Source organism: Macaca nemestrina, chromosome 8 (assembly GCF_043159975.1).
Source record: "Macaca nemestrina isolate mMacNem1 chromosome 8, mMacNem.hap1, whole genome shotgun sequence".
NCBI lineage: Eukaryota > Metazoa > Chordata > Mammalia > Primates > Cercopithecidae > Macaca > Macaca nemestrina.
In genome coordinates, this window is record NC_092132.1 from 125,770,121 (window position 1) to 125,796,890 (window position 26,770).

Here is a 26,770-nt window from a genome sequence, read left to right on the forward strand (position 1 = left end):
AAGACTGTGATCTCCTTTACCCTGGCTTTAGTTTACATACTCTGACATTTTTTCTCCCTGTTGCTTTTTCTACTTTTCTTGTGTTGACCAGGGTACTCAGTAAACCGAATAATCCATCTCTAGCAAGGGAATCAATCCTAGAAGTTTATAAGCTTAAAGGAATTACTTTATGTAAATATGGTATTTTATGAAATTTTAGAAAACTGGTAAATGTCTATTGACAGAATCCCTAACCCCAGCTATCCAAATCTTTGCTAGACTCATCCCTACCTCCAAAGAGGAGCATGTCTTATATTTCACTAAGAAAATAGAAGACAACAGATGTAAACTCTTTGAAATGCTTTCCTTCCACCTTTAAAACTATAAGTATTGAGGTGAAAAACTATTATTTTAGTAGATGCTAGAGTTCTTCTTAGGGATGGAAAATGCCTTATTTAGGAAACTACTTTGAAATGACATTTGAAGTATGGAAGAAGACAGGATGACTTAGAATAAAACTCGGAAGCAAAGAGACAGCTAGTCGGATCTATATTTTTTAAAATCCAAAAGCATGGGGACTGGAGGAGAGGAAATGGAGGTGGATAAAAAGAGATGGGGCTCAAATAACAGTGTGGGAGGCTGGATCTGCGGGAGAGAGTTCCCAGTGATGGGGAGCTGGAGAGTGTTTAAAATAGAGATATCCATTGTCGGAATTTTAAGTTATTTGTGTTGCTAAGGATATAAAATCCCCTAAGCCTTCAGTAATATCTGTCACATGCACAAATGCCTTATGTGAGTGATCTGGGGGAAAATTAAGAAAAAAAGATTGCAAGGGGCTGAGTTCCACAACTGGGTCAGCAAGGAACCAAGAAATGAGAACAGCCACAGAAGTTCGGTAACAAGTAAGATAAAGAATTTAGTGGAAGCAGAAACTCAAAGCCAAAGAAACCATAAGAAGGGGAGCTTGGCCGGGCGCGGTGGCTCACGCCTGTAATCCCAGCACTTTGGGAGGCCGAGGCGGGCGGATCACAAGGTCAGGAGATCGAGACCACGGTGAAACCCCGTCTCTACTAAAAATACAAAAAATTAGCCGGGCGCGGTTGTGGGCGCCTGTAGTCCCAGCTACTCGGGAGGCTGAGGCAGGAGAATGGCGTGAACCCGGGAGGCGGAGCTTGCAGTGAGCCGAGATCGCGCCACTGCACTCCAGCCTGGGCGACAGAGCCAGACTCCGTCTCAAAAAAAAAAAAAAAAAAGAAGGGGAGCTTCCAGGAATTCACAGAAATCTTGGATTGAGTTTCCCAATGGATGGGGAATGGGGACTTAAGCCAATGTTACTTAAATCTCAGAAAAGAATGTTGCCTTAAGCTGACAGCTGAGTACGTATTCACTGGTTCTTCTTTCATCTCTTCTGGCCCTTGACAAAGGGATGTCCCTAATTCCTTTCTGAAACTAGATGCTCCATTTTTTAATGTGATCTAATATCCTTCCTTTAAATCTTGTTTGATCAGTTATTCTCTTTGCTACATATATGGTCACTATCCTCCTTACTATAGGGTTTTACCCCCATTCCGCTTATAAACAGGCTCAGTCTCAGGCCTGGGGGAAAATAAGAGAATAACTCAGCTCAAGCTACTATCATCTTACAACACGGGCACTGAACCCAGAAAGATTTAGATTTGAATCCTTGTTCCACTATGTATTCATGGTAGAACACCTTGGGCATATTACATAACCTCTCTATACTCTCTCCACTACAATTTCCTCATCAGAACATGGGGATAATAATGGTACCTACCTCATAGGAGTATTGTAAGGATTATCCCAGATAATCCATGTAAATTTTTAGTCCAGGGCCTGGTATACAGTAAGCCTTCAATAACATCAACTGCTGTCATCATCATCATTTGCCCAAATTCTTGAGTCATCTCAGGCTGGGCGCGGTGGCTCACGCCTGTAATCCTAGCACTTTGGGAGGCCGAGGTGGATGGATCACCTGAGGTCAGGAGTTCAAGACCAGACTGGCCAACATAGTGAAACTCTGTCTCTACTAAAAATTAAAAAAAAATTAGTTGGGTATGGTGGCAGGCACCTGTAATCCCAGCTACTTGGGAGGCTGAGACAGGAGAATTGCTTAAACCTGGGAGGCAGAGGTCGCAGTGAGCTGAGATCGCACCACTGCACTCCAGCCTGGATGACAAGAACAAAACTCTGTCTCAAAAAAATACATAAATAAAAGAGTCATCTCTTCTCTACTGTCATTCACTCTTTAATCCCTGGGGGTGCTGGCTGCAGTCAATCTACTGAAACTGCTCTCATTAAGATAACCAGTGATCACTTCTAATATGAGGTTATCGAAAAAAACAAATTTAAAAAAAATGAAAAAAAATAACCAGCAACTTCCTAATTTGTTATCCCACTTAATCTTTCAAGCTTCCCTTTGGAACTCTTCTTTAGAACTTAACAGACCTAGTCACTCACCTTCTTGAAATGGTCCAGTCTTTGCTTTGCCTCTCCCCATCCTTTCTCTTTTCTTTCACTGAGTCTTAATTCTCCACCATTCTTTAAATGCTTGTATGCCTGGGTCTCCATCCTTAGCCATCTTTTCATCACTAGGTGAACACTTCTAAGACTTCACCAGCCAAATCACTATCTTTAGGCCAGACCTTTCTTCTGAGCTCTTGAGCAAAACTGTCCACTGGATATATTGTCTAAGGTTTTCACAAACACAGTCATCCAAACCAAATTTATACAAACTGTTAACAAAATCATTATTTTCTCTCCCTTCCCCAATTCCCAATTCCTTCCCTTCCTTAGTAATCATTTTCTTTTTTTTTTCTTTTTGAGACAGAGTCTTGCTCTTTTACACAGGCTGGAGTGCGGTGGTGCGATCTCGGCTCACTGTAACCTCTGCCTCCCAGGTTCAAGCAATTCTCCTGCCTCAGCCTCCCGAGTATCTGGGATTACAGACATGCGCCACCACGCCCAGCTAATTTTTGTATTTGTGGTAGAGACGGGGTTTCACTGTCTTGGCCAGGCTGGCCACAAACTCCTGACCTCAAGTGATCTGCCCACCTTGGCCTCCTGAAGTGCTGGGATTACAGGTGTAAGCCACCGTGCCCAGCCCCTAGTAATCATTTTCTCTAGTTTCCAGCTTGGACTGGAATGTCACTGTTATAGTCTAGCCAGGAGTCCAAGCTGGAAACATCAGTTGTTACCCTTATATCTCCCTCACCTACCATGTCCAACTGGCTAGCAGGGCCTGACAGTCCCACCTTAGAGTCTCATGGCTTCCCGGAGTCCTGCTCTGTCCTACATGACCCCACTGTATTTCAGAGTGGGCTTTAGGGTCACATGGGCCTGGGTTCAAATATTAACTATGCCATAAACCTACTAATGACTGTTTTTGGTCAAGTGACTTAACCTCTCTGACCTCAGCTTTTTGTGATAATTAAATGAGATATCACATGTAAAATAGCTGGCACACAGTAAACACTCAACAAACATTCCGCTGCATCCCCTTCCTTCGGGTCTCCCTCGCTACCTGGTGGAATGCAATATCTGCCTACTTGGTCTATCTTGTCCTTTCTCCTCCTAATTGCCCTAGAGTTAATTTTTCTAAAATAAATAAATCTGGTACTATCATCGCTGGCTTTAAAACCTTCAACGTTTTCTTTTTTCCGTGGAATGAAGTCCCAATTCCTTAATATAAGTTGTAAGTTGCAGCTGCCTTTCTGGTCCCTGTTCCCTCAGCCCATTTACTCCAAAACATTGGCTTTTTGCCAGCCACTTCATGTACATACGGGCTGAATCTCCACACATGCAGAGCCCTTTGGCTAATTCCCTTCCCCACACCAAGTTCTGTCCAATTGGCAAGAACCTCAAGGCCCACTTCCAAAACTATCACATAAAGGGTGACACCTATTCTTAAGTGGTTCAATTTTTTTATTTTTTTCTTTCTTTTCTTTTCTTTTTTTTTTTTTAGAGAGAGAGAGGGTATTGTTATGTTGCTCAGGCTAGTCTTGAACTCCTGGGCTCAAGTGATCCACCCCCCTGTCAGCCTCCCAAAATGCTGGGATTACAAGTGTGAGCCTCTGCACCTGGCCTGGTTCAATTTTATAAAACGATTTTTTACGTATACACAAACATAGGCCGGGCACCGTGGCTCACGCCTGTAATCCCAGCACTTTGGGAGGCCGAGGTGAGCGGATCACTTGAGGTCAGGAGTTAGAGACCAACCTGAACAACACGGTGAAACCCCATCTCTACTAGAGATACAAACATTAACCGGGCATGGTGGCAGTCACTTGTAATCCCAGCTACTCGGGAGGCTGAGGCAGCAGAACTGCTTGAACCTGGGAGGCGGAGGTTGTAGGTGAGGCGAGATGGTGCCACTGCACTCCAGCTTGGGTGACAGAACAAGACTCTGTCTCAAGAAAAAAATAAAAATATAAAATATATATATACACACACACACATACATAATATAATATACACACACACACAAAGGAAGAGAGAAAAAATGCTAAAACGTGGATGTGGCAAAACATCAAAAATTGGTGAATCTGAGTAAAAATAATTTCAAATGTACAAAAAAACTTGCAAAATGCTATATAATTCTGGCAATGTTTCTGTAAGTTTGAAAATATTTCAAAAGAAAAAAAGAAAGGACGGGCAGGGTGGTTTGTGCCTGTAATCCCAACCCTTTGGGAAGCAGAGGCAAGAGGATCACTTGAGCCCAGGAGTTCAAGATTACAGTGAGTTATGATCCTGCCACTTCACTCCAGCCTGGACAACAGGGCCAAACAACTAGGCTATGTTTTAAAAATGTCAATGTCATCAAAAAAAGCAAGGGCAGAAGGAAGGAAAGGAGGAAGAGGGAGAAGGGGAGGGGGAAAGGAAAGGAAAAGGGAGACAGGAAGAAAGAAGGGGAAGCTGAAGAAACGTTCAAGAATAGACAAGACAAAAGAAACATGAGAGCTAAATGCAATGTGTTATCCTGGATTGGATGTTAAATTGGTATTTAAAAAATTGCTATAAAATACATTACTGGGCTGGGCACGCTGGCTCACGCCTGTAATCCCAGCACTTTGGGAGGCTGAGGCGGGTGGATCACGATGTCAGGAGTTGGAGACCAGCCTGGCCAACATGGTGAAATCCCATCTCTACTTAAAACACAAAAATTAGCCAGGCGTGGTGGCATGTGCCTATAGTCCCAGCTACTCAGGAGGCTGAGGCAGGAGAATTGCTTGAACCCAGGAGGCAGAGGTTACAGTGAGCCATGATCATGGTACTGAACTCCAGCCTGGGGAACAGAGCAAGATTCCATCTCACACACACAAAAATATATATTTATTTATTTATTTATTATTGGAACAAGTGGTGAAATTTGCAAATTGACTCTATTATATAATAAATAATAGCATTATAACAATGCTAAATGTTTTGAATTTAAAAGTTATTCTGTAATTATGTAAGAGAATGGTCTTGTGCTTTAAAAAATTCACGCTAAAATATTTAAGGTCAAAGGATCATGATATGTGCAACTTTAAAATGTTTCAGATAAATAAATAGCCTGTGTTTGTATGTGTGTCTGTCTAGAGAGAAAAAATATATAGCAAAATGTTAACAACTGGTAAATCTGTATTAAGATTTACTACTTTTGCAATGTTTCTGCAAGTTTGAAATTTTTTCAAAATTAACATTTTTAAAAATATTTTTTCTGAAACAGGGTCTCACTCTGTTGCCCAGGCTGCAGTGCAGTGCCAAAATCACAGCTCACCACAGCCTCAAATTCCTGGGTTCAAGTGGTCCTCTCATCCCAGCCTCCCGAGTAGCTGGGACTACGGGCATGTACCAAGATACCCAGCAGCATTTTTTATTTTCTATAGAAACAGGTCTTGCTGTGTTGCCAAAGCTGGTCTCCAACTCCTATCCTCAAGTAATCTTCCCACCTCAGCCTCCCAAAGTACTGGGATTATAAGGGTGAGCCATCATGCATCATGCTCAGTGAAAATAAAAAATATTTTTACAGAGTCACCTCAGATAGAAATAATGCCTTCTGAAAACCAAAAAGCACTGATGATAGATAGTATGACCACTATGAAGAAGAGTTTTGAGGTTCCTCAAAAAACTAAAAATAGAACTACCATATGATCCACCAATCCCACTGCTGGGTGTATACTCAAAAGAAAGAAAATCAGTATATCAAAAAGATAGCTGTACTCCCATGTTTATTGAGGCACTATTCACAATAGTCAAGATTTGGAAGCAACCTAAGTGTTCATCAGTAGACAAATGGATAAGGAAAATGTGGTGCATATACTTAACGGAGGACTATTCAGCCATATGAAAATGAGACTTTGTCACCTGCAGCAACATGGATAGAAACAGAGGTCATTATGTTAAGTGAAACTAGCCAGGCACAAAAAGACAAACTTCACGTTCTCACGTATTTGTGGGAGCTAAGAATTAAAACAACTGAATTCATAGAGATAGAGAGTAGAACAACAATGGTTACCTGAGGCTGGGAAGGGCAGTGGTGGGGGAAAGGGGAGATGGTTAATGGGCACAAAAATATAGTTAGAAACAATGAATAAGATCTCATATTTGATAGCACAACACAGTGACCATAGACAGCAATAATTTATTGTACATTTTAAAAATAACTAAAAGGGTATAACTGGATTGTTTGAAACAGTTATAAACAAGAAGGATAAATGCTTGAGGTGACAGATATCCCCCCAAAAAAATCAATGAAAGAAACTGCAGACACAAATGAATGGAAAGATATGCTGTATTCATTGAATGGAAAAATTAATGTTATTAAAATGTTCATATTACCCAAGTGATCTACAGATTCCATGCAATCCCTATCCAAATTCCAATGACATTTTTCATAAAAATAGAAAAAATAATCCTAAAGTCCACATGAAAACACAAAAGACCCTGAATAGCCAAAACAATCTTGAATGAAAAGAATACATCATGACCTGTTTCAAAATATACTGCAAAGCTACAGCAATCAAAATAGCATGGTACTGCTATGAAAACAGACGTATAGACCAATGGAACAAAATAGAGCACCCAGAAATAAATCCACACATTTATAGTCAATTGATCTTCCACAAAAGTACTGAGAACATACAATGGGAAAAAGACAGTCTTTTCAATAAATGGCACTGGGAAAATTGGATATCCACATACAGAAGAATGAAATTAGACCTTTATCTTACACAATATACAAAAATGAATTCAAAGTAGATTAAAGACTTAAACACAAAACCTGAAACTGTAAAACTACTAGAAGAAAACACAGGAGAAAAGCTTCTTGACACTGGTTTGGGCAATGACTTTTTGGATATGACTCTAAAACACAGGCAACCAAAGCAAAAATAGACAAATGGGATTGCATCAAACTGAAAAGCTGCAGCCTGGGTACACTGACTCACGCCTGTAATCCCAGCACTTTGGGAGGCCAAGGTGGGGGCATCACTTGAGGCCAGGAGTTTAGGACCAGCCTGGCCAACATGGTGAAACCCCGTCTCTACTAAAAATACAAAAAATTAGCCAGGCATGGTGGTACGCACCTGTAGTCTCAGCTACTTGGGAGGCTGAGGCAGGAGAATCGCTGACCCTGGGAGGCAGAGGTTGCAGTGAGCTGAGATTGTACCACTGCACTCTAGCCTGGACAACAAAGCAAGATTCTATCTCAAAAAATAAATAAATAAATAAAAATTAAAAGCTGCTGCACAGCAAAGGAAACAATCAACAGTGAAGAGACAACCTACAGAGTGGGAGAAAATATTTGCAAACCATACATCTGATAAGGGGTTAATAGCCAAAACACATAAGAACTCAACTCAATAGCAAGGAAACTAATAACCCAATTTAAAAATGGGCAAAGGACCTGAACAAATATTTCTCAAAAAATACGTTAAAATGGCCAACAAGTATACCAAAAAAAAAAAAAAAAAAAATGCTCAACTTCGCTAATCATTAGGAAAATGCAAATTAAAACCATAATGAAGTATCATCTCACACCTGTTAGAATAGCCGTTATCAAAAAGAAAACAAATGTTGGTGTAGGCGTAAAAAAAGCAAACCTTATAGATTGTTGTTTTTGAGACCGAGTTTCGCTCTCGTTGCCCAGGCTGGAGTGCAATGGCGCGATCTCGGCTCACCGCAACATCCACCTCCCAGGTTCAAGCAATTCTCCAGCCTCAGCCGCCCAAGTAGCTGAGACTACAGGCGTGCGCCACCACGCCTGGCAAATTTTGTATTTTTAGTAGAGACGGGGTTTCTCCATGTTGGTCAGACTGGTCTGGAACTCCTGACCTCTGGTAATCCGCCTGCCTTGGCCTCCCAAAGTGCTGGGATTACAGGTGTGAGCCACCATGCCCAGCCTATATTGTTGATAAGAATGGAAACTGGCACACTCATTACGGAAAAGCAGTATGGAGGCTCCTCAAAATATTAAAATATTAAAAATAGAACTACCATATGACCCAGCAAACACACTTCTGTAGTATTTACCCAAAGGAAATGAAGTCAGCATGTTAAAGATATATCTGCACTCTCATGTTCATTGCAGCGCCATTTACAATAGCCAAAATATGAAATCAGTCCAACCCATCAAGGGATGCATGAATTTTATTCACTTTTTGAGACAGAGTCTCGCTCTGTCATTCAGGCTGGAGTGCAGTGACACAATCTCAGCTCACTGCAACCTCTGCCTCCAGGGTTCAAATGATTCTTATGTCTCAGCCTCCTGAATAGCTGGGATTACAGGCACATGCCACGGTGCCCAGCTAATTTTTTGGTATTTTTAGTAGAGACAGGTTTTCACAATGTTGGCCGGGCTGGTCTGGAACTCCTGACCTCAGGTGATCTGCCTGCCTCAGCCTCCCAAGTGTTGGGATTACAGGTGTGAGCCAGTGCGTCTGGCCGGGATGCATGAATTTTTAAAATGTGGAATACTATTCAGCCTTACAAAAAAGAAGGAAAATTGGCCAGGCGCGGTGGCTCATGCCTGTATCCCAGCACTTTGGGAGGCCAAAGCGGGCAGATCAGGAGGTCAGGAGCTTGAGACCAGCCGGACCAACATGGTGAAACCTCGTCTCTACTAAAAATACAAAAATTAGCCAGGCATGGTGGTGGGCACCTGTAATCCCAGCTACTCAGGAGGCTGAGGCAGGAGAATCGCTTGAACCCAGGAGGTGGAGGTTGCAGTGAGCCGAGATCGTGTCACTGCACTCCAGCCTGGGTGACAGAGCGAGACTCAGTCTCAAAAAGAAGGAAATCTTATCATTTGTAACAACAAGGATGAACCTAGAGACATTATGCTAAGTGAAATAAGCCAGGCACAGAAAGACAAATACTGTATTGATCTCACTTATATGTAGAATCTAAATAGATCAAACTCATAAAAGAAGAGAATAGAATGGTGGTTGCGGGGATTGGAAGTATGGGGAGATGTTAGTCAAAGGGTACCAAGTTGCAGTTAGATAGGATAAATTGGTTTTGGAGATCTGCTGTACAGCATGGTGACTGTAGTTAACAATGTATATTTATAAATTGCTAAGAGATTGATCTTAAATGTTCTCACCACACACACACAAAATTAAGTATGTGAGGTGATGGATATGTTAATTCATTTGATTTAATCATTTTACAATGTGTACATAAAACATCGTGTCATACCCTGTAAATATGCACAATTTTTATTTATCAGTTACACCCTAATAAAGCTGGGGGGAAGAAAAGAAGAAACAGGGGAAGAGGATACTTCTTCTCTGGATATGCCTTTTTTTTTTTTTTTTTTTTTTTTTGAGATGGAGTCTCACTCTGTCGTCCAGGCTGGATGGAGTGCAGTGGCGCGATCTCCACTCACTGCAAGCTCTGCCTCCCAGGTTCACGCAATTCTCCTGCCTCAGCCTCCCGTGTAGCTGGGACTACAGGTGCCCACCACCACGCCCTGCTAATTTTTTGTATTTTTAGTAGAGATGGGGTTTCACCATGTTAGCCAGGATGGTCTCGATCTCTTGACCTCATGATCCGCCTGCCTCGGCCTCCCAAAGTGCTGGGATTACAGGCGTGAGCCACCGCGCCCAGCTGATGTGCTTTTTTGTTGTTGTTGTTTGTTTGTTTTTGAGACCGAGTCTCGTTGTGTTGCCCAGGCTGCAATGCAGTGGTGTGATCTCGGCTCACTGCAACCTCCACCTCCCAGGTTCAAGTGATTCTCCTGCCTCAGCCTCCAAGTAGCTGGGATTACAGGCACCTGCCATCATGCCCAGCTAATTTTTGTAGTTTTGTAGAGATGGGGTTTCGCCATGTTGGCCAGGCTATTCTTGAACTCCTGACCTCAGGTGATCTGCCCACCTTGGCCACCCAAAGTTCTGGGATTACAGGCATGAGCCACCAAGCCTGGCTGAGGAAGAGGTTCTTTTTTAAGGCAATAGTATTTTGTCTATGTACTGTTAACCTACACCAAAAAAAAAAGCACAAATATTAAATCCTAGCTTTTCAAAACATAAAAAAGAACTAATGTGGCTTGGTTTAAGCGGCTGTAAATTTTTCTTGTTTTTACTATAAAAAGCCTGGATTAGGTTGTAATTATTGGTTTAAGCATTTGTCTTATTCTACTAGATTGAGAGCTTCTTGATGCAAGAACTTAAATTGCCTTTTGGAATTGAATAGTGAGACAACTATCCTAATTCAGGGCAGTATTATTTTCCTGGCATGGCGTTATGAGAGTACTTTCATGCTACAATTTAGGATCATAGTAGACAAGGCTGGACATTCTTTTTTTTTTTTTTTTTTAAGAGGTAGGGTCTTGCTTTGTCACTCAGGCTGGAATGCAGTGGCACAGTCATTGCTCACTGCCGCCTTGAACTCCTGGGCTCAAGTGATCCTCCTGCATAGATGGGACTACATGAATGCCTCACAACAGCCTGCTATGTTTAGTTTTTTTGGTAGAAAAACTGTGTTTTATGTTGTAGAAAACAGTTTTTTTGTAAAAAAAAAAAAACTATGTTTTATGTTGCCCAGGCTGAATCCTCCCACCTTGGCCTCCCAAATGCTGGAATTATAGGCATGAGCCACCAGACTGGACATTCTTTTTTTTTTTTTTTTTTTTTTTTGAGAGAGTCTTGCTCTGTCTCCAGGCTGGAGTGCAGTGGCGTGATCTCGGTTCACCGCAACCTCTGCCTTCTGGGTTCAAGTGATTCTCCTGCCTCAGCCTCCCGAGTAGCTGAGACTACAGGCGCGTGCCACCACGCCCAGATAATTGTTATATTTTTAGTAGAGACAGGATTTCACCATGTTGGCCAGGATGGTCTCAATCTCTTGACCCCGTGATCTGCCCGCCTCGGCCTCCCAAAGTGCTGGGATAACAGGCTTGAGCCACCATGCCTGGCCTAGACTGGACATTCTTAAAATGGGAACAAGAATAGAAAACGACCCTTTGGTTTGGAGCATAGCACAGTGCTGGCATTAATCTACTCAATGCACTGTTCTGTGTCTTTACAGAACCTTCTGCAGGCAAGACTGGAAAGTCCACCCCTGGTCCCAGGCAGATGCACAAACAAGCTGGTGTGAGGGAGAGAGAGGCCTCATGAAAGTTAGAGCTGAATTTGCCATTGATGCCTAGGATTGCATCCCCTGGTATCTGTTTTATCACTTCCACTACATGCAGTGCAAGAGGGCAGCCCATCCTCGGTTGGCCAGAGGTTTTATTTTAAAACCCATGGACTAAGACACCAAACAGTTGGAACATACAGGGGAAATCATGCTCTTCCCTTCTCCCCATGCTTGCTTTGACCAAGAATCTAGGAAACTTTCTCTTCTCCACAGTATTGAAGCGATGGCATCTGTCTTAGTCCATTTGTGTTGCTATAAAGGAAGACCTGAGGCTGGATAATTAATTTACAAAGAAAAAAAGGCTTGTTTGGCTCACGGTTCTGCAGGCTGCACAAGAAACATGGCACCAGCATCTGCATCTGGTGAGGGTCTCAGGCTGCTTTCACTCATGGGGGAAGTTGAAGGGCAGCCAGAGTGTGCAGAGGTCACATGGAAAGAAAGGAAGCAAAGAGAGAGGGGAGGGGGGGTGCCAGGCTCTTTTTAACACCAGTTCTCTCAGAAACTAATAGAGTGAGAACTCACCCACTCCTCCCACCATTAATCTATTCCTAAAGGATCTACCCCCATGACCCAAGCATCTCTCATTAGGCTTCACCTCCAACACTGGGAATCAAATTTCAACACGACATTTGGAGGGGACAGACATCCAAACTATCTCAGCGTCCATCCTTCTCTCTGCGCACTCTGCTTACTTACTCTTCCTTGTAGAAGAAAACAATTCAGTGTGTGATCGATGAGACTAGGTGCAGGGTCACTGCACACTCACTGTCCAGGCTCCCTTTGAATTCCTCTTTTGTAGATGTCTGCCCACAGGCCACATGCCTTCTTCTCTTCTCCACTCAGCAGCAGATACAGCAGTTTCCAGCAACTATGCCAATGTCCAAGGTCAAGTTCAATTCATGGAGAAAGAAATGAGAAGCCTGTTTTGGCCTTGGATCCAAGCCACCTTCTCCAGGCCAGCTTCAGTAGCAATCAAGCTGACATTTTAAACCCAGTCTGATTCCTGTGACTGTACCGTTTGGCTCAGGACTCAAAAGAGAGAGGAAGATGAAGGACCTCTCAGAATCCCAACAGTATTTTACTAATCTTTGGATCCCAGCACCTCTCCTGGTGCTTGTTCTATTACAAGCCCTCAATAAAATTTTGTTGTCTTGAACTCAGAGTGTGTAGCACACAGGCAGATAGCTGCTCATAGCTATTATTGGGGTGGCTGTGTGGTTTTTTTTTTTTTTTGTAACACAACAAAGTGATTTTTGATGCTTTTCTAGTTTGTCAGAGGGCTCTGAGGCTATACAGAAGCAGCTTTAGTGAACAGAGGAGAGCGAGATGTGTCTTTGTGCTTCACAATGATTGCAATGCCAGAGTGATATCCCAGGGGAGCTGTCAAACAGCTTGACAGCAATTCTAGCAAGAAGTGGTAGAAACACAATTTTGCAATAATGATCATACGTTTTTTGAAATTTTCCTTTATCCTTCAAATGCCTTGTGTTGTTGAAAATCTATTCATTACTGTTCAGTCATCTGTAGCGAGTCATCCCTTCAGGTCTCTGTACCCGGAAGTTACAGCCCTGGGAGAATTTTGGCAGAGAGACAAAGGCTCCTAGGCACAGTGCGGGAGTCAGAAAGGTACAAGTAAATAGCAGCTCCAAGGAGTTAGATTTTTTTTAAAAAATAATAAAAGGAGGGGAAGTGATAAGAAATCATCTTCCTCAAAGGGGCTTTAGTTTTCTGAAAGCAGGCACCATAGCTCTTTAATATTTTTACTGTGCACATCTCTGGTGCTTTCATTTTCTTTTTCCTCTAATCTCTTCCATGCATTTCCTTCATTAATTATCCCTTTTCTCTCCAGGATGTTCAACTTCTCCCTGTCTCTACTGCCTCCTTCACCTCGACCTATCAAGATGTACAAGTTTCTTACATCCCCAGAAACTTCCAGCTACCCTCAGATGCTCACTCTCTTCCCTTCTCTTTGTAGCCAAGGGACGAGCCTATTCCAATGCTACCCAAAGCATGGGCTGCGGACCAGGAGCATCAGCATCCCAAGGGAGCCAGATGTGAAATGCAGTTCTCAGGCTCACCCAGACCTACTGAATCCGAATCTCTGTGGTTGGGGGTCCAAAAATCTGTTTCAACACACTCTCCATATGATGCTTACGCACATTGGGGTCTGAAAAGCACTGCCTCTACTTCCTGTCTCCTTTCACCACTTTGGGTGATCTTCCTCCGTCCCTTTAAGGCTTGCACCTTCCCCAGGGCTCTGTCCTGGGCCTTGGCTTCATTGCACTCTATCATTTCCCTACGTGATCTCATCCACCAAAGGTTGATTTGGTTATTTGTGTGTTTTAACATAGGTTTATACCAGTGATTCTCAAATTTATGTCTCTATCTCAGGACTGTTTCTCTGAGCCCTCAGAATGTCCAGTTGCTTTCTGGACTTGCTTACCAAAATGTTGCACAGCTCTCTAAACTATGTCTAAAACCAACTTACTATCTCCTAAACCCACTCTGCATCAATATCAATAATCTGGGTTGTATGACAGCTCTGCCACCCCCTTGGCCCCTGCCACCCCGAGATCCAGCTACACCCACTGCATTTATGCTTCCCGGTTCACTAACTGAAATGTACACCACAAGGTCTGGCCCACAGACAAGAGCAATCACGGAGCTCTTCAAGGATGCCAGGGCACCCCTCACACATTTATTTCTCACAATACTGATGAAACGTATGCCTTCTAGACCCTCCCAGGGTGGGTGAGTAGACCTCAAATGACAATTGCACTGTAACCTGCCTGTCCCTTAAGTCTTTGAATCCCTTCCTCCACATTAAACCAAGGCATGTCCACCATTTCCAGTTCACTCACGAGGACTACTTTTGAGTGTATGTTTCAGCCAGCCAGCCAACCAATCAGATTCAACACTTCCTTTTTATTCTATTTTATTTTATTTATTTATTTATTTTGAGACGGAGTCTCATTCTGTCACCCAGGCTGGAGTGCAGTGGCGTGATCTTGGCTCACTACAACCTCCGCCTCCCAGGTTCAAGCGATTCTCCAGCCTCAGCCACCCAAGTAGTGGGATTACAGGCGTGCACCACCATACCCAGTTAATTTTTGTATTTTTAGTAAAGACATGGTTTCACCATGTTGGCCAGGTTGGTCTCAAACTCCTGACCTCAAGTGATCCATCTGCCTTGGCCTCCCAAACTGCAGGATTACAGGCATGAGCTGCTGCGCCCAGCCGGATTCAACACTTTCTAACGCCCCAAGCTGCAACACTGAATGGAGAATCTCTGCTCCCATAGTGAGCCCATGTCAAAACATTCAGCCCAATCCAACTTTATGTTCCTTCCACCTGCTGGGCGAGGTGTCAGAGCCCCAGCATCAGAAAGTGGTAAGCTCGTGGATAGTAGCGTAGTAAGAAGAATCTACTGACAGCAGTATAGGTTAGAAAAGGACAGTTTTATTAGACAGAAAAGTGCAGCTGAGTGCTTCTGCAAAAAAGGACTGAGCGTGCTGCAGTGGACTTTTCCTTAGGGGTATTTATGAACCTTAAAGAGGGAGCGTAACGGTAATTTGGACTATACTAACCACATAGGTCATGATAAACGATTACATTTGTAGACATTTTTGTGCCTTGATGTCAGCAAGGGTTGCACAATGAGTTTTGACGTGCATGCATTCTGGAGATGTACATAAATTCTAGTTACGCATACATTTTGGAGAAAGAAGCGCATACCAGATGCCTACTTTAGATCATAGGGAATCTCATTATTTGTAAATCCCTCAGTTGAGGAGTTTGGCCTCTGGATGGTCTGCTTGGTGCCCTCTGCCCAGGTGATCTTTGCTCTCCTCACCACCATTATCCCACACTCATAGTATCCATTCCCATACACATTCCCTGAATTTCTGTCTGTAGAAATTTAAAAAGTCAAGTAGTTCAGTGGAGTGTAGCACACCTCTTATGGGCCAGTCACACAGTGTACCTCATCTTCAGGGGCTGCTGGACTGAAGTCTAACAAAGAGGAGTGGTGGGGTGGGTCCCGAGGAGTTCAACATTGTGTTGCTCGGCACCTGCCTCAGGGGAGGTCATTACTATTTCCTCAGGCAATGCAGGCTTCTTCCTCTCAGAGGGGGAAAGACCAATAGAACTGAGGGGTGGGGATGCCGCCATTGCTGGGGTTGGGAAGCAAAGGTGGGAGTGCTCCTTCACTGATAAAGGAGACATCAGAATTTAGGGGCTCAATGTCCTCAGCTTTATCAAAGTTTTCCCAAACATCCCCATCCCAACTTGCAAGATCCCATTCTTTCCCAATTAATGCTCTCACTTTAACTGCACACAGCCTGCAAAGCTGTGAGTTCAACTTGTATTGTAATTCAGCCACTTGCAGGATGAGGTTCTGCATTTGATTTTCAGCAATTTCAGCCCTTCTGTATAGTAGATAAAGGTCTCCCTCAGGGCACACATAGAAGCTCCTAGGTCATTTTTGTGGTGCACGAACTAGGAATATGAATCCCTGACCTCATCCTTTCCTTCCACCAGCATGACATTAGGGTTCCAACCAACATCATTATATTCATTCATTTTCCAAAATGTTTGAAAGTATCATATATAAGCCAGGCGTGGTAGCTTACACCTGTAATCCCAGCATTTTGGGAGGCCAAAATGGGAGGATGAGTTGAGCCCAGGAGTCTCAGAACAGCCTGGGCCACACGGCAAGACCCTGTCTCTTAAAAAAAAAAAAAAAAAGCTGGGCAAAGTGGCACATACCTGTAGTCCCAGCTACTCAGGAGGCTGTGGTGGGAGGATAACTTGAGCCTAAGCAGTCAAGGCTGCAGTAAGCCATGATTGTGCTACTGCACTCCAGCTGGGGTGATAGAGTAAGACTCCATCTCAAAAAACAAAAAAGTATCATATATAACATTAGTGAGCTCATTGATTCTATAGTTGGTTGATTAGGAGTATCCAACACAGTATTCTGTGTATCTCCACAAACAGCTCACACTATGGACTATTAGCACTCTTTTTACTACTGGAAATAGAGTCATTAGTGCCTTTAATCATATTAGAGAACCAATTCTAGAAACCCCAGAACCAGTTCAGAAAATTCATCCTTAAAATTCTGTTCCTCTAGAAGCACTCTCAGTGCCAAAATCTATACAAAGTTTTCCAGAGAAACAGAACAAGGAGGAGATATCTCTATATATAGATAGACATAGAGATATCTCCAGATATCTCCTTCTGGTTCTGTATATAGACAGATACAGAGAGCTAGTCGCATCCACAAACATTCTCAAAGACACAATGAAAAACAGAGAGAGAAAGAGATAGATTAATTGTAAGGAATTGACTCACACGATTATGGATAGTAAGTCCCATGACCAGCCTTTCTGTAAGCCAGAGACCCAGGAAAGCTCGTGGTATAATTAAATCTGCATCCGAAGTCCTGAGTACCAGGGAACCAATGGTGTGTAAATCCCAGTCTGGAGATGTTCCAGCTCAAGCAGGCAGGCAGGAAACCAAAACAGGGCAAACTCCTCCTTCCTCTGCCTTTTGTTCTCTTCAGGCCCTCCACTGATCAGATGATGCCCGCTCACACTGGGGAAGGCAATCTACTTTATGGAATCCACCAATCCCAATGTCAATCTTATCCAGAAACACCCGCAAAGACACATCAAGAAATAATGTTTATTTTGGGTATCCCATGGCCAGTCAAGTTGACAGATAAAATTAACCATTTCATGGGCATATGACTAAACTTAGCAACCATACATTGATGAAAATGCCTGCTGAAAGGAAGAGTGTCATCTGCAGTTTTGAAGTTCTCTAGAATTCTGGTTTGTTACTGTATTAGTCCATTTTCATGCTGCAGATAAAGACATACCCAAGACTGGGTAATTTATAAAGAAAAAGAGGTTTAATGGACTCACAGTTCCACGTGGCTGAGGAGGCCTCACAATCGTGACGGAAGGCTAAAGGCACATCTTACATGGCTGCAGGCAAGAGGGAATGAGAGTTTGTGCAGGGAAACTCCCCTTTACAAAACCATCAGATCTCACTATCACAAGAACTGCACAGGAAAGACCCACCCCCCATGATTCAATTACCTCTCACCGGGTCCCTTCCATGACACGTGAGATTTGTGGAAGTTACAATTCAAGATGAGATTTGGATGGGGACACAGCCAAACCATATTGGTTACCTTTCTAGGTTTTAGGTCAATTTCAAGATGTATGCATCACCACCAAGCAACTACATGGCAAATATACTCAATCCGTAATTCTGAAACATGGGCATGCATCAGAGTCACCTCGGTGGCTTGTTACAATGCAGATTTCTAGGGTCCAACCCTAGAGTTTCTGATTTAGTTGATTTTGGATGGGACCTGAGATTTCCTAGTACTAACAAATCCCCAGGTGATATTGATGCTGATCAAAGGAATATACTTTGATATTGATGCTGATCAAAGGAATACAGTAAATTCAAGAGTACAATTGCTACACCTGACAATCTTCACAACCAAGACAAACTAATCTGATCTCCCTTAAGAAAACCATATTCTTTTTTTTTTTTTTTTTGAGACAAAGTCTTGCTCTGTCACCCAGGCTGGAGTACAGTGGCACCATCTTGGCTCACTGCGAGCTCCGCCTCCCAGGTTCATGCCATTCTCCTGCCTCAGCCTCCCCAGTAGTTGGGATTACAGATGCCCACCACTACACCCGGCTAATTTTTTGTATTTTTAGTAGAGATGGGGTTTCACCATGTTAACCAGGATGGTCTCAATCTCCTGACCTCAGGTCATCCACCTGCCTCAGCCTCCCAAAGTGCTGGGATTACAGGCGTGAGCCACCACTCCTGGCCAGAAAACCATATTCTAAGGAAAGCAAACAGTTATCACAATTACTTCAGCAACCTCAGCTCCTCCAAGCTACTTAAGGGAGGAAAACATCAGCTGTGTATGTAAAAGCTAAATGTTGGAAAAGTGGAGGAACATAATTTTGTTTTGTTTTGTTTTGTTTGTAGAGACAGGGCTCTCACTCTATTACCCAGGCTGGTCTCAAACTCCTGGACTCAAGCACTTTGCCTGCCTTAGCCTCCCAAATAAGTTCTAACACTTTAAATTCTGTTCATCTCTGAAAAATAACTGCAAGGCTGAATTCACTGTACAATAAAGAAATTATGCCCACAGTGTTATTCTTCTGGGGTTCCCTTTTCCTCACAAAGTGGTGCCAGTGGAAAGCAGCATTTCAGTAACTCCTACCTTTTTCCTAGTTTAGTGACCGATGCGTTAACATGGGGTGAGTTTGATTAAAGGGTGCAGCCAACATTTACAGGTACACTTAAAACAGTAGCTCTGGGCTGGGCGTGGAGGCTCATGCCTATAATTCCAGCACTTTGGGAGGCAAAGGCGGGTGGATCACCTGAGATCGGGAGTTCAAGACCAGCCTGGCTAACATGGTGAAACCCTGTCTCTACTAAAAATACAAAAGTTAGCCAGGCATGGTGGCGCACGCCTGTAATCCCACCTACTCCAGAGGTTGAGGCACAAGGATTGCTTGAACCCAGGAGGCAGAGGTTGCTGTGAGCCAAGATTGTGCCACTGCACTCCAGCCTGGGCAACTTAGAGAGAGTCGGTCTCAAAAAAAAATGATAAAAATAAAATTAGGCCAGGCGCTGTGGCTCATGCCTGTAATCCCAGCACTTTGGGAAGCCTAGGCAGACGAGACCACCTGAGGTCAGGAGTTCAAGAACAGCCTGGCCAATATGGTGAAAACCTGTCTCTACTAAAATACAAAAAATTAGATAGGCATGGTAGTGCACACCTGTAATCCCAACTACTCAAGAGGCAGAAGCAGGAGAATCGCTTCAACCCAGGAAGCAGAGCCTGCAGTGAGCCAAGATTGTGCCACTGCACTCCAGCTGGGTGACAGAGTGAGACTCCATCTCAAAAAATAAATTAATTAAATTAAAAAAAAGTAAAACAGAAGCTACGGTGCTGTCAGGAAAGGGAGTAAAGATTTGCTCCCATTCTATTCTCTCCTCCTTTATGTTTCAGATAGTTGAAGGGACTACTTAAATACCAAAATGATATTGAGGAGGAGGAACTTAGTGATGGCTAATTTTATGTGTCAGCTTGATTGGGTCAGGAGTGTCCAAACATTGGGTCAGATGTTATTCAGGTGTCTGGGGATGACATTAACATTGGACTCGAGAGACTGAGTAAAGCCTGCTGTGCTTGGGCCTCATCTGAACAGTTGAAGACCTGACTAGAGCGAAATGGCTGAGAATGAGAGAACTCCTCCTGCCTCACTGTTGAGCTGGGACATCAGTTGTTTCCTGCCTTCAGACTTGAACTGAGACATTGCCTCTTCCTTCAGACTTGAACTGAGACGTCAGCTCTTCTTGAGTCTCAAGTCTGCTGGCTTTCGAACTAGAATTTACATCACCAGCCCTTCTGGGTCTCCAGCCATCCAACTGCAAATCCTGGGACTTGTCAGCCTTCATAATTATGCAAATCAATTCTGTAATAAATTTCTTTATACACCCACATACTCTATTGGATCTGTTTCTCTGGCAATCCCTTAATACAGCACTGGACCAAAAATTCTTTCTAAATCACTGTTTTCTGCCTTAATTTCTACCTCACTAAAGATTAGCACTATTCCTAGCAACCTGTCTCAAAGTCCTCCCTCTCCCCCACCCATTTTTTTTTTTTTTTTTTTTTTTGAGACAGAGTCTCACTCTGCTGCCCAAGCTGGAGTGCAGTTGTACAATCTCAGCTCACTGCAATCTCCACCTCCCTGGCTCAAGCGATCCTCTGGCCTCAGCTCCCCAAGTAGCTGGGACCACAGACACACACCACCACGCCCAGCTAGTTTTTGTATTTTTGGTAGAGACGTGGTTTTGCCATGTTGCTCAGGCTGCTCTCAAACTCCTGAGCTCAGCTGATCCACCCGCATCAGCCTCCCCAAGTGCTCGGATCACAGGCATAAGTCACTGCACCCGGCCTCAAAGTCCCTTTAAAGGACATCTGTAACTTGGCATCTCAGTACAGGTGATTCAGATTCAATGACTCAGTGGTGATTTCAGCCCTTGTTGTGCCATCAGCCCTGGAAGTGAAGGTTGAGGCTTGCTGGAAGGGGAACACATGGTCACTGAGACACCCACTATAATATTCTGGGTGATGTTAATTTTCTTGCTTAGTATCAGAGAACAGAGGAGTTAGAGATGATATCAAAAGTGGAAACAACATGTACATTCCCCATAATTTGTGAATTATGGGGATAGATTCCATTTCTGTCTTTTGTCTTGAAGCTTCTATGTGAGCTACTACAAAAATGACAGGGCTTTCTGTCCTCCATTTCCCCCTTAGTTTGCACAACACACACTCCTTCTCAAACTTCTGAAAGCTCTCAGACATACTTTTGAAAGTAAAGAGGCCATAGAGGACATATCAATTTATCTAATAGAGTAATAGCATTATGCAGGAAATGGTAACTTGACGAGAAGCATTTGATAGGCATGAAAGAACAGCGAAGCTGCATAACATTAACACCCCACTCCACTTTAAGTACTGATGTAGGTAACTGCTGTAATAATTATGCCATTAAAAAAAGAGTGTTCCAATGGCCTTGATACATGCTGCTATTGGAATAAAGTTAGGACATTTTCCTTATAGTTAGTGCAGTGCAAATTGAAGAAGACTAAGAATGCTTTTCAGAGTAAGAGAGGTACCACAAAGGGCCTCGGAGATTTGCTTCTATCAGGCCAGGCATGGTGACTTACACCTGTAATCCCAGTATTTCGGGAGGCCAAGGCGGGTGGATCACTTGAGGTCAAGAGTTTGAGACCAGCTTGGCCAGCATGGTGAAACCCCACCTCTACTAAAAATATAAAAATTAGCTGGGTGTGGTGGCATACACCTGTAGTCCCAGCTACTCAGGAGGCTGAGGCAGAATTGCTTGAACCCGGGAGATGGAGGTTGCTGTGAGCTGAGATTATGCCAATGCACTCCAGCCTAGGCAACATGGTAAAACTCCGTCTCAAAAAAAAAAAAAAGAGAGAGAGATTCTGTTTCTATCAAAGGAGACAGGGGTATGCTATTGGTTACTGGTACGTATTAGATGCTTGCCAGATGCCAAGCCTAGGTCAACTTGTACATTAGCCATGATACGGGAAGTATGTTGGGGCTGGCCCTGGCTTCAGGAGATCTACATGATGTGAGTGAGTTGGGATCAATAAAATGTGAAAATTAATGATAGCTTCCATTTAGTGAACAATGATGATAACATCAATAGTTAACAACTCTGGGCTGGGTGTGGTGGCTCACGCCTGTAATCCCAGCACTTTGGGAGGCCGAGGCAGGCAGATCAACTGAGGTCAGGAGTTCGAGACCATCCTGGCCAACATGGTGAAACCCCGTCTCTACTAAAAATAAAAAAATTAGCCAGGCGTGATGGTGGGTGCCTGTAATCCCAGCTACTGGTGAGGCTGAGGCAGGAGAATCTCTTGAACCCGGGACGCAGAGGTGGCAGTGAGCCGAGATCACGCTACTGCACTCCAGCCTGGGTGACAGAGTGAGACCCTGTCTCAAAAAAAAAAAGTTAACAACTCTGGAAAGAAAGTATTCTTTGTCTTTTCTTCTTTCTTTATTTTTATTTTTATTTTTTTTTTTTGAGACAGGACCTCACTTTGTTGTTGGAGTGCAGTGGTACAATCATACCTCACTGCGGCCTTGTACTCATGGGCTCGAGCAATCCTCTCTCCTCAGCCTCCCAAATAGCTGCCACTACAAGTGCACGCCACCATACCCTACTAATTTTTCCAGTTTTATTTTGTAAAGACAATGTCTCACCATCTTGCCCAGGCTGGTCTTGAACTCCTGGACAGACTCAAGAGACTCTCTCGCCTCAATCCCCCAAAGAGCTGGGATTACAGGTGTGAGTCATCGCACTTGCCCAGGCTGGTCTTGAACTCCTAGACTGAAGAGATTCTCTTGCTTCAATTCCCCAAAGTGTTGGGATTACAAGTGTGAGCCACCACGCCTGGCCAAGGGAAGAAAATATTCTTAAGTGACCTGCCCAAAGTCATACAGCTAATAAGTGGCAGAGACAAGATCTGAACCCAAGTGCTTCTGATTCCAAAGCCTGGGCTTAAACACAATTTGATTCTGCTTGCCAAAGCATTAGAGCTGAGTAAGCTTTAAAGAAACCTCACCAATCAGAACCATGCAAAATAAAGAAGTATCAGAGGCCTGAGCTATCAAGTCCAGTGAGGAGGGTAGACACTTGGCCAGGAGGCCCAGTATTGAACAGAAATATTCACAGAACGTTGAATGAAGGAGGGGCCAACAGTGACTCCCGGTCCTTGACCAAACTTGAGTAAGGCTTCTCTGAGTGCTCTTCTTGACCAGGTCTCATCCTTGGCCTGCTGAATCTGGTTCTGCAAGAATCCCCCACATTTGTTACTTTGCCAAGTTCCTCGCACTACTTTTCCATCCACTGGCCCCTGCACCCTGTCCATTGTCTACAAATCCCCAGCTGCCGCTGTTACATTCAGAGTTGAGTCTTGACCCCCAATGCAATAGTCTTGAAAAAAGTTTTCTTTGCCTACTTAACTTGTCCAGTGCAATTTTTCTCTGACAGGTAAACAATGGGGGAGCTCCATTAGCACAACCAAAGTATTTCATCCTTGCTGCCCCAGAGGATCTGGTGTCTGGGTCAACAGACCGAGCAGCACAGGAAGCTCCCACACCTTCAAGTCCAGTCTGCCAGGAGGATTGTCCAGGACGCACTGCTGTGGGGACCTTTATGCAAGGTAAGGAGATAAAACAGGGAGTCGAAGGCAGGAGGAGAGGACTGGAATACAATTTTAAGAAAGGAGTGGCTGGGGCTGGGCATGGTGGCTCACGCCTGTAATCCCACACTCTTGGAGGCCGAGGCAGGCAGATCACCTGAGGTCAGGAGTTCGAGACCAGCCTGGCCAACATGGGGAAACTCCATCTCTACTAATAATACAAAAATTAGCTGGGTGTGGTGGCATGCACCTGTAATCCCAGCTACTGGGGAGGCTGAGGCATGAGAATCACTTGAACCTGGGAGGTGGAGGTTGCAGTGAGCCAAGATCACTCCACTGTACTCCAAGCCTGGGTGACAGAGTGAAACTGTGTCTCAAAAAAAAAAAAAAAAGAAAAGAAAAGAAAAGAGTGACTGGGCGTGAGCATGCCTGTAATCCCAGCACTTTGGGAGGCCAAGGTGGGAGGATTGCTTGAGACCAGGAGTTTGAGGCCAGCCTGGGCAACATAGTGAGACTCCATCAAAAAAAAAATTAGCCAGGCATGGTGGTACATGCCCGTGGTCCCAGCTACTCGGGGGGCTAAAGCAGGAGGATCACTTGAGCCCAGTTGTTTGAGAATGTAGTAAGCCATGATCGTGCCACTTCAGCCCAGCCTGGGTGACAGAGCGAGACCTTGTCTAAAAACAAAAAGCAAAAGAAAGAAAAGAAAAGAAAAAAAGAAAAGAAGCTTCCAGAGCTTAAACTGATGCACTGAGTACCTAAGATCCTTCTCATCTCCCATTCAAGGACCCATTGAAATGATGAAAAAGATACTTTGAAAAAGAATGAAATAGTAAGAGGCGCAAAAATAAAGGCTGGATCAGCAGGCAAGAAATCTTTAAAAATCCTCGAGGGCAGAAAGCATTAGGATGAGACTGACAAAGAAGTAGACAAGAAAACCACAGACTCAAACGCCACCAGGAAGGCCAGGTCTTGAAAAGAAGTCCATGGAAGCTTCTAACTGGATGGCGCCAGACAGAAGGCACAGAAGTGCACCACGGCGATTCTTAGGATAATTCATAAAAGCTGGGAGAGTTGGGACCGCCACTGTCTTAAACACCTTCAGCTTTTGCCCTCCAGCTAAACATAGAAAACCCATCCAGAAAAGAATAAAAAAGAGTACTTGGTAATTAAGGTATGATTACAGGGCAAAAAAAAAAAAAAAAAAAAAATCAGATGGCAGGACTGCCTTCCTTAGAATGTACACAAGTAGGCCAGGCACTGTGGCTCATGCCTGTAATCCCAGCACTTTGGCAGGTTGAGATGGGAGGATTGCCTGAGCCCAGGAGTTTGAACCATGGGCAACATGGTGTAACCGCATCTCTACAAGAAATACAAAAATTAGCTAGGTGTGGTGGCATGTGCTTGTGGTCCCAACTACTTGGAAGGCTGAGGTGGGAGGATGGCTTCAACCCAGGAGATTGAGGCTGTAGTGAGCCATGACCACAGACAGAGCGAGACCCTGTCTCAAAAAAAAAAAAAAAAAAAAAGTAAACAAGTGAAGACTGAGCTTGAGATGTGAAAGTAAAGCGGCCAGACGTGGTGGCTCATGCCTATAACCACAGGACTTAGGGAGGCCGAGGTGGGCAGATCACCTGAGGTCAGGAGTTTGAGACCAGCCTGGCCAACATGGCAAAAACCCATTTCTACTAAAAATACATAAATTAGCCAGGCATGGTGGTGGCAGGCCCCTGTAATCCCAGCTACTCGGGAGGCTGAGGCATGAGAATCACTCTAACCCAGGAGGTGGAGGCTGCAGTGAGCTGACGTCACACCATTATACCCCAGCCTGGGTGACAGAGTGAGACTCCCTCTCAAAACAACAACAACAACAACAACAAAACTTTGGGAGGCCGAGGCGGGCGGATCACGAGGTCAGGAGATCCAGACCATCCTGGCTAACAGGTGAAATCCCGTCTCTACTAAAAAATACAAAACACTAGCTGGGCGAGGTGGTGGGCGCCTGTAGTCCCAGCTACTCGGGAGGCTGAGGCAGGAGAATAGCGTAAACCCGGGAGGCAGAGCTTGCAGTGAGCTGAGATCTGGCCACTGCACTCCAGCCTGGGCGACAGAGCGAGACTCCGTCTCAAAACAAAACAAAACAAAACAAAAGTAAAGGAAAACTTTCAGAATAAGAAGGAAATAGACAAAAATAGGTAAATGTGAGAGAAAAGGCTTAAGGGTGATAGAGTCAGGTAGTCCAATATTCCTTTCATAGGAATTCCAAAGGAGAAAAAGAAGGAAGGGGAGGAAATCACCAAAGATATGAGAGAAAAAGACCCTGAGCTGAAGAGGAACTCATCGTCAGATTACAAGGACCACTGACTGCTGTACAGAATGAATTTAAGAAAGACCTAATGGCATTCTTATGAAATTTCAGAACGCCGGGAAATTTTGAAAGCTTCCAGTGGGGGAGATGTATATAAAAAGGAAAGGGAATTAAACTGCCATCAAATTTCATCGACAATACTGGTTGCTGGAAGACAATGGAACAATATCTTCAAATGCCTGGGGAAAGGAATATTTTGAACTCTGGATTCTATAAAGAATCATCCGATACAGTTAAAGAATTAATATGAAAAAAATATATTCAGACCTGTCAAAACTCACATCATTTACCACCACTCATTCCACATGAAAAAAGTACTTCAGGTGTTTGCTTACTCAAAATGAAAAAAGACCCCAGAGGCCGGGTGCTTTGGCTCACGCCTGTAATCCCAGCCCTTTCGGAGGCCGAGGTGGGTGGATCACCTGAGGTCAGGAGTTCAAGACCAGCCCGAGCAACATGGTGAAACCCTGTCTCTACTAAAAATACAAAAATCAGCTGGGTGTGGTGGCACGTGCTTGTAATCCCAGCTATTCGGGAGAACCTGGGAGGTGGAGGTTGCAGTGAGCCGAGATTGCGCCACTGCACTCCAGCCTGGGGGATAGAGTGAGACTCCGTTAAAAAAAAAAAAAAAAGAAAAAGAAAAAAAGAAAAAGACCCCAGAAAGACGATGGCCTGGGTCTCCTGTAACCACCGTGATTAATTTTACAGATGAGATGCTCACCATTTTTCTGTGGGTCATTTGCCCCCTTTCTGCCCTGGTGCTGGCTGAGAGATCAGTTAACAAACTCAAATTCAGACTTTGGGCTTATTATTTTCCTCTAATCAACCTAACTCTACACAGATATTTTTTGTCCTTTTTGTCATCCTTCTGGGGCTGGGATACTGTAAAACCTGACTTATACAGGGGGGGTCTCTGGGAAATTGAACTTTTCTTGTTAATGCCTTAAATTAGACTTTTCATGTTAATGTCCAACTATCTTTCAATGTTTATTA

At 43.9% G+C, this 26,770-nt stretch overlaps 1 protein-coding gene across 1 annotated transcript in view; it reads right to left on the reverse strand.

Annotated features, from left to right (window-relative positions):
• LOC105481991 (exostosin like glycosyltransferase 3) overlaps positions 1 to 26,770 on the reverse strand; it is a 131,210-nt gene that overhangs the window by 63,082 nt on the left and 41,358 nt on the right. The window lies entirely within an intron of this gene.